Here is a 16,208-nt window from a genome sequence, read left to right as displayed (position 1 = left end):
GGTTTAGTAGGTACACTCGATGAATGATGGAAAGAACCCACCGGTCCAAGGTAACATTGGGTCAATAGTTTTACTGCTCGACAGTCCTCGGTGCTGACGGCTCCCCTCGATGCCGCCGCTAAGCGGCGTTTTCTGGCTCTAGTGCGGCCCGGCGCAAGCCGTGTCGTGACTCCTCCCACCGTGGCGTGTCATCATCCCTCCCTGAAGTTCCTGCATTTAAGCGGGAAATCCTGATATTTAAAATGCCATTTCCAGCACAGCACTGACTCAGCTACAGGCTTGCTTGTGCTGATGCTCTCGTGGGATTGCTCTTGAACCTTGTCTACCTGACTCTGACCTATGCTTGGATCTTGTCTACTTGCTGCCTGCCTCTGGATGTGGATTGTATTTTGACCTTCTCTTGCCTGCCACCTGCCCTGAACCTGGACTGTGTTTTGGACTCTCTTGCTTGCTACCTGCCCTTGGACCCAGACTGCTCTTGGTTCCTGGCTCGCCCCGGTCTGGCCTAAGGTAAGATTGTTATTCTACCCTGGGATCCACTATCAGATCCGTAACAGTTAACTGAGGCCATGGATCCCGTAGATCTTACAGCCTTACAGGCCATTCCCGGATTGGCTTCACGCGTCCAGCAACAGCAAGGAGTGCTGGATCAAGTGACAGAGGTTTTGGAGAGATTGGCCGCTCATATGGACGCCTTGGCTTTTGCTTCACCAGTGACTCCGGCTTCTTTTACACCACCACCCACAGTTCTACGGCTTCCACCTGCTCCTTGCTTCAATGGAGATCCTCAGCAGTGCCGGGGGTTCATAAATCAATGTCGCATGCACTTCTCGCTCCAGTCTTCATTGTTCCCCTCGGATAAGACCAAAGTCACCTTTATCTTATCCCTACTGGAAGGACCAACCTTGGCATGGGCATCACCCTCTGGGAACGAGATGACCCTCTGTTGAATAATTTAGATCAAATCCTGAAAGACTTTCGGCTAATCTTCGATGAGCCCAGGTGTTCGACTTCTGCAGCTTCAGACCTGCTTCAGATCTGGCAAGGCTCCCGTTCTGTGGGGGAATATGTTATTCAATTCCGTGCCCTTGCAGCCGAACTTCTCTGGGGTGAGGACAGTCTTACGGCAATATTCCATCAAGGGCTATCAGAGGCCATCAAGGATTTATTTTTTTTTATTTATTTATTTAAAATCTTTTATATACCGGTATTAGTGGGGACATCATATCGGTTCACAATTAAACAGCAGAAATGAAATTACATGATAACAAGGGAGCATAACTTGGAGGGGGGATAAATTGAGAACAGCATGGAAGGAATAGTTAAAACAACAAGAGGTAACTCAGTAGAGACTTAAGTAGAGGCTTACCTGAGAACCACCAGAGTCTCTAGAGGAACTGATACTCTGGCGGTTCGGCTGGATCTACCCTTCCAGGAGAGGTCTCAGGAGCGGGGAGCTCTGAGGTGACCTATTCGGCTGGCACCTGCCTTTCAGTGACCACTCATTGCTCCCAAAGCTTCTGAGGGTCAGCCCAGCAGTGAGGAGCCAATGCAGATTGACCGATGTCGGATCTCACCCAAAGAACGGCAGCATAGAAGGCTAAACAATCTTTGTCTGTACTGTGCTGGAACGGGCCATTTCGTCAATAAATGCCCGAATAAGTCGGGGAAACTCCCGGGCCTAGGACGGGTGGGAGAGGCCTCCCCGGGTCATACTACACCCTCTCCACAAATCCTGATTCCAGTAACATTTTCCATCGTTGAAGGCACTATTCATCTCCAGGCTTTCTTGGACTTCAGTGCGGTCAGCAACTTCATAGAAGAAGATCTAGTTCGTCGATATCACATTCCCATGGAACCTTTGAAAACTCCTCTTACAGCGTCCTCTGTTTCTGGACAACCACTGTGGAATAAAATTTCTCTCATCACCAAACCCATTAAAATGACTACAGGAGTACTCCACCAGGAAACCATTCAATTGTACATGCTCCCCTCCTCCATAAACCAGGTTATCCTAGGACTACCCTGGCTACAACTACATCAATCCCGGTTGGATTGGGGATCTCTGCAGTTAGCCAGTTGGAGTCCTTACTGTCACCAGAATTGCTTGCTGCGGGTTCAACCACCCATGTCTAATATCTCCTGCTCAGCGATCATTCCTTCTGGGTTACCCCCATCAGTACGTCGAATTCACAGACGTTTTCAGCAAGCAACATGCGTAGACTTTACCTCCACATCGTGCTTATGACTGTGGAATAGAATTACTTCCTGGGAAGATTCCCCCCAGGGGAAGGATGTATGCCATGTTGGAACCAGAGTCAGAAGCTCAATACATCCACGAGAACTTGGCGCGGGGATTCATCAGACCCTCCTCTTCACATGCAGGGGCTGGATTTTTTTTTGTCAAGAAAAAAGATGGGTCTCTTCGACCATGCATTCACTACAGAGGTTTAAATGCCATTACAAAAAAGAACGAGTATCCCATTCCGCTTATTTCTGAACTTTTCAATCAACTGAGAAGGGCACAGATTTTCATGAAACTCAATCTTCATGGGGTATACAATTTAATCCAATGCGGGAGGGGGACGAGTGAAAAACCGCCTTCAAACCCACAATGGGCATTATGAATATCTGGTAATGCCATTCGGACTTTGCAATGCCCCAGCGGTATTTTCAAGCTATGATCAATGACATTTTTCAAGATCTCCTTTACTCTCATGTTCTTGTCTACCTACATGACATCCTAATTTTTTCCAAAACTGTTGTGTTTGAGGCATTGTAGACCACTGGTCGCAATGGAGATGACTCTGCCTACGGGGAGGAGCCCCGTTGGGAACCACTGCGATTGGCTGACACAGATAGCAGACACAGAATGGATAGAGTCTTTATTGTACTGCTATAAATAGATGGTGAAGCAGGAAGAAAAGGCACAGATCCACAAGGTGCCAATATGCTCAAAAGGCTCGGAAGTATAGTCTCACCCAGATGTTCATGATAGGCAGGAGCCTGCAGTGCGGGTGACGCCGTGGCTGGTGGGTGGAGTTGGAGCACCGGATAGTAGAGGTACTCACATAGTGAAGGCGTCTTCCTGATGGTAGAAAGGTGGGACCGAAGGTCCGTAGTGCAGGATATGAAGTAGATAGGCTGTCGAGGAGCGAGTACCCAATGGTCCAATATCCTGGAATGAATAGAGAGAAAAAGACCCCCGAGGAGCGGTGGTCTTGGTTAGTGAGGACCCCAGAGGGAAGTTGGAAGCGAGAGACCCCCGAGGAGCGGGTGTCTAGAGCTTATGCAGAAGCGAGGCCCTTAGGGTGAAAGTGGTGTCTAAGCGTACAGCTTAGAGCAGGCAGAGTAGCGAAGCGAAGTCTTTGCTAACTCAAATTGGTAGCGGAAGCGGAGGCTAGATATACCCGGAGGTACTGACGTCATGCGGTGGGGCCGCCCCCGAGGTTCCCACCATGATGTGTATTTGAGCATCTGAGAGGTGTGTGCTCGTGCCCTAGGAGGCCACGGGAGTGAGCATGGCGGATGGGGATGCCCATGCTGGTCTGGAAACGCCGAGGCCCTCGGCACTCAGCACTGGAGACAGCCATCTTGCACAAAGAGAGAGAAAGGGGAGAAAAAGAAGTAAGGCAGAGCGGTCGCAGCCATCTGCGACTGACGGACGCAACAGTACCCCCCTTCAAAGGGCCCCCTCCAAGACCTCTTCCAGGTGGTCTGGGCTTGCGTGGGTGTGCCAGGTGGAACTGGCGTAGCATCTTCTTGTCTGTAATATTGGCCAGTGGTTCCCAGGTGTTTTCCTCTGGGCCATAGTTCTCCCAAGAGATGAGGTACTCCCATGTCTTGCCTCTTTTACGTACATCAAGGATGTCATCTACGGCATATTGAATGTCATCTTCTGTGTCCAGGCTGGTAGGCTCTGGTTCTTTTCTGGAGAACCCGGAGAGTATCACTGGCTTTAGTAGATACATGAAATGCATTGTGTATCTTCATTGATGGAGGCAGTTTGAGACCGTAAGTTAAGTTAGCTTTTGGGTACTTGCCAGGTTCTTATGGCCTGGATTGGCCACTGTTGGAAACAGGATGCTGGGCTTGATGGACCCTTGGTCTGACCCAGTATAGCATTTTCTTATGTTCTTATCTTATGTTCTTAAGTTACCTAATTGCCGAAGGATGGCGAAAGGTCCCACAAAGCGAAAAGCAAATCTTGCAGAAGGGAACTTGAGTCGGAGGTATGTTGTGCTTAACCAAACCTTGTCTCCAGGCTGGAACTGGGGTGCCTTTTGATGATGAGCATCATAAGTCCTCTTTGCCTTTTGTCCTGCTTTAAGAAGGAGCTCCTTTGTCTGTCTCTAAAGCTGGGATAATTCTGCTGCAGTAGCCTGGGCAGCAGGAGAGGCTTCTGTCAATGGAATAGGCAGCAGAGGTAAAGGTTGTCTCCCGTAGACAAATTGGAAAGGGGAAGACCCCGTTGAAGAAGCAGGATGTGAATTGATGGCAAATTCTGCCCAAGGCAGTAAATCAGCCCAGTCGTTCTGTCTGGAGCTGACATAGGATCGCAGAAATTGTTTCAGCGTCCTATTCATCCTCTCAGTCTGACATTAGAATGAAGATGGTAGGCAGACGTTAAATCCAAGGCAATGTTGAATTTTTTACAAATGCTCTCCAAAACTTTGCAGTAAATTGCACTCCTCTGTCAGATAGGATATGTTTGGGCAGCCCATTAAGATGGAAGATGTGTTTAATGAAGAGTTTTGCTAACTCAGTAGCAGAAGGTAATCCTGGTAATGCTACAAAGTGTGCCATTTTAGAGAAACGGTCGACCGTAACCCATATGGTGTTATTGCCGTTGGATGATGGCAGGTCCACTATGAAATTTGTAGTGATATGGGTCCATGGTTCATCCAATGTTGGTAGAGATTGTAATAAACCCCAAGGTCACCCGGGTGGTGGCTTTTGCTTGGCACAGACAGCGCAGGAACCCACGTACGCTTGCACGTCCTTCTTCATGGTTGGCTACCAATAGTATCTTTGCAACATTGCTAAGTTACAACTCTGTTCAGGATGGCCTGCCAGACGGGAATCGTGTGCTCATTTCAACAGTCTTTTTCTTAAACCTCTGGCCACCACCGTCTTCCCAGCAGGTACTATGTGGGTGTCTGCGAGAACCACTCTTGCGGGATCGATGATATGATGGGGTTCATCTGGCACGTCCTGTGGTAAGAATGAGCGCAATAGGGCATCAGCCCGTATGTTCTTCTCTCCTGGACAGTATTTCAGAAGGAAATTGAACCTGTTGAAAAACAGAGATCATCTTGCCTGACGGTGGTTGAGTCGTTGAGCATGTTGAAGGTACTCTAGATTCTTGTGATCAGTGTATACTATTATTTGGTGTTGTGCGTCTTCTAGCCAGGGATGCCACTCTTCAAAAGCCTGTTTGATCACGAGAAGCTCCTTGTCTCCTATCCCATAGTTTCTCTCTGCAGGCGAGAATTGCCTAGAAAAGAAGGAGCAAGGATGGAGCACATTGGATTCGCTGTACTGACTTAGAACCGCCCCCAAACCAACGTCGGATGCGTCAGCCTCCACGATGAAAGGAAGGTGTGGGTCAGGGTGGCGGAGACACAGTTTCTTTTGAAAACCCTCTTTGAGCATCATGAAGCCTGAGATGGCTTCGGGAGACCAATTGGCAGGATTGGCTCCCTTCTTGGTCATAGCAGTTGAAAGGACTGTTAATGATGAGTAGTTTTAAATAAAGGATCGGTAGTAATTGGTGAATCCCAAGAAGCGACGCTGATCTGGATCAGACAGACATCCGAGTTTGCCATCCAGGCAGATAAACTTTCTTTCCAATCAGTCCTCAAGACAAAGATGCTTTAAGTTTGAAATTATTTATTGTACAGGTAGATTCTACTTACAATTGTTGCATCTCAAACATGAGCCCCAAGGCAAAGATCTTTGGTAACTAGAGACAGGGTAGCAGGAGGGAGAAGAAGGTCTCTTGAGTTGCAGGAATTAGTTTATATTGGAGGTAGGGAGCTTGAGGGATATGAGGCTGATTTAGTCTTCAGAAGAAGGCAGTAAAAAAGAAAGTAAAAACTCAATTGTTTCAGGGAGCTTTACAGAGCGCTGCTAGCTCTGAAGCCCGCATGGGCAAGACTATGCTTTCATCCCGAGCTGCTAAGGGAAACGCCTGCACAAACTGGGGGCAGGGGGGCAAGGTCCAATGGCAGCGAGCCTAAGAACCATGTGACACAGGGGGAACATGAAGGACAGTCCCTTGAGCCTATAAGGCACCTAGGAAGACTCAAGTTAGATTGAGGGGCATTCGAGCTCTTGATAGTGAGAGAAATTGGAGGAAGGAGGGACCTTCTCTTAAGAGCAAAGGCTCCTCTTAAAGGCAAGGCACACAGACTTTTATCATGGGTTACAAAAAGTGTTTCAGTATCAAGAATCCTCAGAAGGGAAGGGCTGCACTAAACACAGTTAAACTACAGTATATACAGATACAAACATGTACCTACTGCTGGGGACAGAACAGACACAGTGCCTTCAGGCCTGTGGGTTGAGGCCAGCCTTGGATACTCTCAAGTTTCTTGGGGTCCATTTGAAACCCGTTCTTCGAAACGATATATCCCAGGAAAGGTACAGCTTCTTTGTGAAATTCACACTTCTCAAGCTTTGCGTAAAGGTGGTACTCACGCAGGCGTCTTAGGACTTTCTTAACATCCTCCTGATGACTTTGCAGATCCTGAGAAAAGATCAGTATATCATCAAGATATACTACTATGCATTGATACAGTAAGTCCCGTAAGATGTCGTTCATCATATTTTGAAAGACTGCGGGTGCGTTGCTTAAACCGAAGGGCATGATGAGGTATTCAAAGTGTCCATCACAGGTGTTAAAAGCAGTCTTCCTTTCATCTTCTTCTTGAATACGCACCAAGTTGTAAGCTCCTTTTAGGTCCAATTTGGAGAATATTTTGGCCCCTTGGAGTCTATCAAACAGTTCAGATATTAAGGGCAGGGGGACCTGACCTTGATAATAATCTCATTCAGACCCCTGTAGTCGATGCAGGAGCATAAGGTGCCTCTTTTTTCCCTACAAAAAAGAAGCCTGCACCAGCAGGGGATTTGGAAGGTCTGATAAATCCCTTTTGTAGATTTTCTTGTATGTAGGTAGACATAGCTTTGTTCTCAGCTACAGAAAGAGGGTAGGCTCTTCCTTTGGGAGATTCAGAATTTGGCTTCAGATTTATGACACAATCGAACTCTCTGTGTGGCGGAAGAACATCAGCTGCTTGCTTGGAGAAAACATCCTGAAAGGAGGCGTATTGTGGAGGTAAGCCAGGTAATGATGGAGTGGTAGGCATGCAGATGAGCAGTGAAACCTCAGCAAGACACCGACCATGACAGTCTGGTCCCCACCGGGATAGTTCCATGGTAGCCCAATTAAATTGTGGCATATGGTCTTGAAGCCATGGCAAACCCAACACCACTGGATGCATGGCTTTTTCCCCAACACTAGAAAGGAAATTGATTCGGAGTGTAAGGCTCCAGTGCGCAGGCCGATGGCCTGGGTGGTCAATGAAACATCTCCAGAAAGTGGTTCTCCATGAATGGAGGACAATAGCAGAGGCTTAGCTATAGGTGTAGTAGGAATCTTCAGATGTTCGACCAAGTGCTTCAGAATAAAATTACCTCCGGCATCTGAGTCAATGAGAGCAAGAGTCTGAAATTCGAGACCTCCGCAAAGCAGAGATACAGATACAGATAATGGCGGAGTAGGAGAGGTGAGGCCCAGGAGAAGTCCTCCCGCAGATCCTAGGCCCGGCAGTTTCCCGGACAAATGTGACAGGTTTGGACTGCATGACCTGATTGGCCACAGTACATGCACAACCCCATGCACTTACGATAACGTCTCTCCTTAGAGGTCAAGTGGCTTCGGCCTAATTGTATAGGCTCTTCCTCCTCTAGGGGTGCAGATGATAAGCTGGAAGCAACAGACACAGGCTTAGGATGGTTAGCCCCCACTGTAGACTTTCGTGGACTCTTAGCCTCTTGAGTACAATCACGGATACGGCGGTCAATTCTCCCTGCAAGTTCCATCAGGGACTCAAGGGAATCAGGCAAATCACGAGCCACTAATTCATCCTCTATGCGAGAGTTGAGACCCTCCATGAATATGGCACGTAAGCATCCAGTGTCCCAATGCAGTTCGGATGCTAGGGTCTTAAATTCTATAGCAAAGTCTGTAAGTGGCTTGTTACCTTGCTGAAGGTTGAGCAAGGCGGATCCAGCGATGGTCTGACGAGCCGGGTCATCAAACACACACTTAAAAAGTTGTAGAAATCCTGGTAGGTCATTCAGGATAGGATCTTCATGTTCCCATAGCAATGAAGCCCAGGCCAGGGCTCATCCTTCAAGGAACAACAGGATGTAGGTGGTCTTTGAAGCCTCAGTGGGAAAGAGGGTAATGAAAATGCATGCTGCATTGATTGATGAACCCTCTGCACATCTTGGCTTCACCCATGAAGCGGGTAGGTGTAGATAAAGGCACAGTGGTCTTAAGGGTTACCACTGGTGACAGCAATTCCTTCACAGGAGGAGCTGAAGAGTTCAGTTGAGTGTGTAACTGATTGAAGGCAGTAGCTAGGTTCTCCAAAGACTTTTGTTGTTCTGTAATCCGCTGGGCCAGACCATGGATGGCCTGCAGGGCTGCGAGCTGAGCCGAGTCGAGTCCATGGAGTTAGCAATCTGTTGTGTTTGAGGTATTGTGGACCCCTGGTCGCAATGGAGATGACTCTGCCCATGGGGAGGAGCCCTGTGGGGAACCACTGCGATTGGCTGACACAGATAGCAGACACAGAATGGATAGAATCTTTATTGTACTGCTGTAAATAGATGGTGAAGCAGGAAGGTAAGGCATTGAGCCACGAGGTGCCAATATGCTCAACAGGCTCAGAAGTATAGTCTCACCCAGATGTTCATGATAGGCAGGAGCCCGCAGTGTGGGTGACGCTGCGGCTGGTGGGTGGAGTTGGAGCGCCGCGGCTGGTGGGTGGAGTGAAGGCGTCTTCCTGATGGTAGAATGGTGGAACCGAAGTTCCGTGGTGCAGGATATGAAGTAGATAGGCCCTCGAGGAGCGAGTACCAAAGTAGTCCAATATCCTGGAATGAATAGAGAGAAAAAGACCCCCAAGGAGCAGTTGTCTTAGTTAGTGAGGACCCCGAAGGGAAGTTGGAAGCAAGAGACCCCCGAGGAGCAGGTGTCTAGAGCTTCTGCAGGAGCAAGGCCCTTAGCGTGAAAGTGGCATCTAAGCATACAACTTAGAGCAGGCAGAATAGCGAAGCAAAGTCTTTGCTAACTCAAATTGGTAGTGGAAGTGGAGGCTAGATATACCCGGAGATACTGACGTCATGTGGTGGGGCCGCCCCCGAGGTTCCCGCCATGACGTGTATTTGAGCATCTGAGATGTGTGTGCTCACACCCTAGTAGGCCTCGGGAGTGAGCATGGCGGATGGGGACATCCACGCTGGTCTGGAAACGCTGAGGCCCTCGGCACTCGGCACCGGAGACAGCCATCTTGCCCAAAGAGAGAGAAAGGGGAGATAAAGAGGTAAGGCAGAGCGGTCGCAGCCATCTGCGACCGATGGACGCATCAAAAACAGAGCACCAACATCAGATCCATGTAAGGCAAGTGTTCCAATGCCTCTGAAACAACAGATTATACGCTAAACTGGAAAAATGACTTTTTCATCAAGAGGAATTACCCTTTTTGGGATACATTGTGTCTCGGAACGGCCTACGCATGGATCCAGAGAAACTCAAGGCAATTTTAGAGTGGCCCCAACCAGTGGGTCTCAAGGCATTACAGCATTTTTTGGGTTTCTCCAATTATTATCGTCAATTTATTTCAGGATATTCTACCTTGGTGGCTCCGCTCACAGCCTTGACTAAAAAAGGAGCCCAAACTTGTAATTGGCCTCCCAAGGCCACTCATGCCTTCCAACGTTTAAAGGAAGAATTTGTGAGAGATCCATATTTGCAACACCCTGATCCTAGTAAACCCTTCACCCTAGCGTTCGACGCCTCGGTCTTAGAAGTTGGCACAATTCTTCTACAACCCTCAGAGTCGAGGAAATTACTTACTTGCGCCTACTTTTCTAAAAATTTCTCTCCAGCTGAAAAGAACTACGCCATAGAGGATCGGGAGCTCTTGGCAATTAAATCCACGCTCGAGGAATGGCGGCACCTTCTAGAGGGGGCCAAGCATACTATTACCATTTACACCGATCACAAGAACCTAGCATATCTATCTCAGGCTCAACGTCTGAACCCACAACAAGCCTTGTTGGGCACTTTTCTTCAATCGATTCAATTTCAATCTACATTTTCGACCTTCAGAAAAGAATCTATGTGCGGATGTGCTCTCTAGAAGTTTTTTACCTGATGACACCACTGATCCACCTTGCCATATCATTGACCTGGCTCAAATTATACTTGACGCTATCTTTTCGGTTCCTTTGGGGAAAACAGCAGTACCCAAGCATCTGAGGCAGAGGGTCCTCCAATGGGCCCATGATTCCCACCTCGCTGGACATCCCGGAATACTCCGAACAAGAAATCTTATCTCCCGTCATTACTGGTGGCCACAATGGAGATCGGATGCTAAGAGATATGTTGAATCTTGTCCCACCTGTGCAGCCCAAAAGACTCCACGACAGCGGATTATTACAACCGCTACCCATTCCAGAAAAACTCTGGACTCATATAGACACAGATTTTATTATAGATCTTCCTCCTTCAGATGGGAATACTGTCATTTGGGTTGTTATAGACCGATTTTCCAGAATGGCCCATTTCATTCCACTCCCTGGACTGACCACCGCTCCAGAACTAGCCCGTCTATTTCTGCAACACATTTTCCGTATTCATGGTCTGCCCTTGAATATTGTTTCCGATAGAGGAGTTCAATTTACTGTTTGATGCTGGAAGGACCTCTGTAAAAAACTCAGAATAGAACTAACCTTTTCTTCAGCTTTTCACCCCCAATCCAACGGTTTAACTGAATGGACTAATCCATCCCTCAAGACCTTCTTGTGATGTTATGTGAATCAACGACAGAACAATTGGGCATCCTTATTGCCTTGGGCAGAAATCTGCTATAACAATCATTTGGCCCAAGCCTCCAGAACATCTCCATTTTTTCTTGTCTTTGGAAGACATCCTTGGATTCCAATGCCCATCAGTACGCCCTCCTCTTGTCCAGCCGTAGACCAAACTATCCGGTCCGTGACAGAGTTCTGGGAGAAGACCCGACGTCTTTTGCAACAAACTGCCACTAGAACTAGGAGACAGGCTTATAGGAAGAGGAGACCAGGTCCACAACTTCGACCTGGGGACTTAGTATGGCTGAGCACCCGGAATCTCAGATTGCGTTCACCTTCCTTAAAATTCACGCCCAAGTTTGTTGGACCCTTTCCCATTGAAAGACAAATCAGCGAGGTTACATTCAAACTTCATTTGCCCCCCACTCTGCGCATCCATGATGTATTCCACATTTCGCTGCTCAAACCAGCAATCCTGTCTTGGCCATCTAGAAAGTCTAGACAAACCACCTCCTCGATTGTGGAGGATGACACACAATATGAGGTTGAGGAAATCCTAGATGTCAGAAGATCACGAGGAACATTACAGTATTTAATCTCATGGAAAAATTACAGGCCAGAGGAGAACTCGTGAGGGGGGGGGGGAGAGACAGTGAGTTGAGGGGTGGGGGATAGAGAAAGAGGAGAAAGTTTGTTTGCTGTGCCCTCCCCCACTAATCCACAACAATCTCAGGGTGACTAGAAATCAAAAGTTCCCAGATATGGAGAGAGGAATTTTTTTATCCATAGTAGTTTTAATTATTGCATGGTGTTTGATGTGTCTGCTGTTTTGAAATATTAGTGTTTGGGAAATTTTGGATATTCTGATCATCAGTTGTTTTGCAACATTAATTCTTTTTATTAGTATGGTTTTACAATTATGGTTGAAGATTTTCATTTTTTTGTTTGAAATCATTTTTATTCAAGTTTCAGGAGAGTGATACAACTCTAAACAATAATGAATTACATATCCTTAAGGTCCAATAGTCATAAACCCATATCACATGTAATGTACCAACAACAGGAAAATGGAGCAAAAATGAGGATAAACCAAATCCATGAGGATATGTGATAACATGACAAGATTTCTCATTACTCTTAGATAACAGAACTGAGGTGTACCCTCCCTCCCACCCCCCCTTTCATCCCACCCTCCCTCCCTTGGGCGGCTGCTCAGGGGCTTGAAGTTACAAGCAAACACGAGCAGGTACAGACACTAGGATGTAATAGATTGAAAGTGTAACACAGCTGTCGCACCAACAGACAACATTGCAGTAGAGTACAGAATCTTAACATCGTGCTACCACAATCAGCTTGGGCACTGCATAGTACAGGGGGGGTGTCCCAGAGGGATCTTCCCATCAGCATGCAAACACAGAAAGACCCACAGAGCAGGCATCAGCAGGGGCTCGCCCTCCTACTTAATGGTTAAGATCTTTTGTATTTAAAGGTAGCGCCTTGATGACTGAAGCCCAAAGGTTACTGAATTTAGTCTGCTGCGTCTTTGAAGATGATGGGATCGATTTTCGTTCCAACAGATAAAGATCCAACATAGCGTCCTTCCATTCTTGCAGTGATGGGGCTGATGTGGAAATCCAGTGACGTAAAATAATTTTAAGCGCCATCAAACGTCCTTTCTGTAGTAGCAATGTCCGCAGATCTCGAGTGGAACTGGAAGAATCTTGGATTCCCAACAGGCAAAATCTGGGATGGAGCTGATCCGAGAAGAATCGGGAAATCATATCCCAAAACTGTTGTAATACTACACAATCCCATAGAAAGTGCATCAGTGAGGCATTAAACTGCGAGCATTTAGGGCATGACCCCGACGTTGCAATCCCAGCTAGGAAAGCCCGCCGTGGCCAGAATAAAAGTCTATGCAATATCCTAAAGTGCAATTCTCGCATGTATACACTAAGTGCTGCCTTCTGAACAACCCGTGTACTTTTTAGTAGCGCCCTGTCATTAATATCATGCCCCAAATCATTAGACCAGGCAGTAGAGCTAACAGCATATATAGTATAATGGGAGGAATCATGCAAAAATCTGTAGTACATGGAGAGTTTCACCACCTTAAGTATACTTATATGTAAGAACCTTTGGAAAGGACCATTAGTAATTTCCCGTTTACATGATAACACAGCATGTTGAACGTAACTACGAATTTGCAGGTAAATAAGATAGTCGGAGGGAAGAAAGTTAAAGTTAGTACAGCAATACGTAAATGATCGGATACTATTAGTTTGTAAATCCATGAATGGTAGGAGATCAACAATACCCTTGTCTTGGAGTTTGATCAGGGTTTTCGCAGGTATGCCCGCTGGCAGGTCCGGGTTATTCAGTAAGGGCAAGCAATAAGAGACTTTCCACTCAAGATGTAAGAAGAGTCGAAGAAATTTCCAACAGTTGTGTAGCCCTCCTACTACTAAGCTACTGGACATATACATGGGAAGGTTCCCACCGGGAGAGTGTAATAGAAATGCCAAGTGTCTCGGATAGTAGGCTGCCCTTTCCAGCTGTAGGATAGCAGACGGTGTGCTATAGCCCAGCCATTCCCTTAAAGTAGGTAATAAGCAAGCAATGTTGTAAAATCTTAGGTTAGCCGCTCCCATACCGCCCTCCGATTTGGGAGCCCTTAGAGTAGCAAAGGCAATCCTCGCTCTCTTAAAGTTCCAGAAAAATGCGCCAAATATCCGGTAGAACATGCGCACATCCTTAGATTTCAAGTAAAACGGAACCATCTGCAATATGTATAGTAACTTAGGGAGAAGAATCATATTTACCAGGGCTATTCTCCCTGAGAGAGACAGTGGCAGTGGTCTCCAGCTATTAACTTTTAATTGGAATGCTTTCAATAATGGGGTAATATTATAGTGATACCAGAGTTTAGGGTCTTTGTGAATTTTAATTCCTAGGTATTTAATTGTTTCTGAAACCCAAAGCAACGGAAAGTCTGGCCAACTATGTTGAAGCGTCCCTGTAATATCTAGAGCTTCTGATTTGGAAAGGTTGAGCTTCAGACCGGAAAATGAACCAAAGGTCTGTATCATCTCAAGGAGAACAGGTAGTGTCCGTCTAGCATTAGAGATCATCATTAGCATGTCATCAGCAAATAGCATCATTTTTTGCTCAATGTGGCCCATAGTAATTCCCGTAATAAGAGAAGATTGGCATATTTTTTGGGTCAGGGGCTCCAGGGATAAAATGTAAAGTAGGGGAGACAGGGGACAGCCTTGTCTAGTTCCCCTTTCTAAAGTAAATATATGTGACGTAGAGCCATTAATACAAATGAAAGCCTTGGGATCTCGATACAGTAATTTAATGGCTGCGAGAAAGGGTCCCGAGAAACCAAATTTCTCCAGCGCATGGAAGAGATAGGACCAGGCCACCCTGTCGAACGCTTTTTCAGCGTAAAAACTCACCAACAAAGGATCCACTGCTCCCCTGCGGTGACAGCTTTCCAGAGCCACCAACAATCGGCGGATATTGGAGACCGGCCGTCATCCATACACAAACCCGGTTTGTTCTTGGGAGATAAGGTCCGGCAGAATAAATTTTAAGCGGTTAGCCAAAATTTTTGCATACAATTTAATGTCCTGATTGAGCAACGATATAGGGCGGTAAGACCCTGGCTCTGCTGGATCTTTTCCCGGCTTAGGCAATATCGTAATGGCTGCCACTTTCATCGTATCTGGTAAGACCTCAGCCGAGATCATGTGATTAAAAAGCGCTGACATCGCCGGAGCAAGGTTATCATTAAGCGATTTGTAAAATAGTGAGGTTAGGCCATCCGGCCCCGGTGATTATGTAGTCGGACGTCCGAAACAACTTTCGTGACCTCCAATATGGTTATTGGTCTATTAAGAGATTAAAGATTTTCATTTTTAATTTGTATTGTTTGATGTTTCATGAGGAATGGTGATATTTCTGTTTTCTCATTGTTGCACTTTATACAGAGTCTGGCTTGTTGCAGTTTCCCATTCAGCTTGCTTGCGTGTTTCTGCTTATACTTTATGGTCACTTTAATCTGTATTTAGTAAGGGGCTGTCTGTGTTCTGTATGTGAGATCGAGCTGAGATATTTTGCTAGTGTATAGCTTCTGCAAGGATCTGTTGCAGCACAGCTTGTGGTGTTTCCACATGTAGATGTACTGTTGTTCCAGACCTGGTGTAATACTGCAGTGCTGTCTTTTCCTAGACAGGGCTGTTGCTATTTGAATTCTGGGTATTAGTGCTGTTATAGAATAGCAGGGTTGCTACACAGGTTCTGTGTGCCTTTTCTGCAGGGTTTTGCGTTACTTCAGTGGAAGGCGTTTGGGCTGCTGTTACTGAGATGACACCAAAATCTGAAAATTTTATATTCTATGATGAATTGTAAGGGGAAACATACAAGGTCCATTGTAGGGGAAATTTCTCTGGATGCGGAGTGTAGGGTTTATATTGGGATTCTGTCCTTTTATGCATAGACTCCAGACTTTATGCTCGTCTAAATGGCTTAGCTGCTATTTTAGATGACTTATCCATCTAGGTCAGGCATTCCTGGGGCAGGCCGTAGCCATTCCAGGGAAGAGAAGTTAGCCGGTTAACCTAACGAGCTAACTCTGGTTGCATTTTAGGTCAGGTCTAAAGATAGTGCCACTGAATATCCAGGTTAAGTTAGCTGGATAGGTATATCCGTTTAACTTAACTAGCCGCTCAGCGGCTGAATATTGGTCCCCTGGTTGTTTCTTGAGGCTTTTGGCCCATGAACTGCTTTTTACCAAATTGCTGTTGATTGCTTTCTATTCCCCCTTCACTAATATTATCCGTTGTTATGGATTTATGTTCTATATAAGTTGTTAATTTTGGCCTCTTTGGCCTTGACATCTTGTAACTAGCTTTGAGCTCATATGTTGGAAGAGCATGCAATAAATAAACAATGTTTATGATGATATACATATACTTTTAATTATGTATACATAACTACATCCATAGATAAACAGCATAATTCCACAAAATAGCTTCCATATTAAAATCAAAATCCCCAAACCTGTTAAAAATCCCCCTCTCAACAAAATA

The sequence above is a fragment of the Rhinatrema bivittatum genome, chromosome 3, assembly GCF_901001135.1.
Source record: "Rhinatrema bivittatum chromosome 3, aRhiBiv1.1, whole genome shotgun sequence".
NCBI lineage: Eukaryota > Metazoa > Chordata > Amphibia > Gymnophiona > Rhinatrematidae > Rhinatrema > Rhinatrema bivittatum.
Note: the sequence above shows the minus strand (reverse complement) of the source record.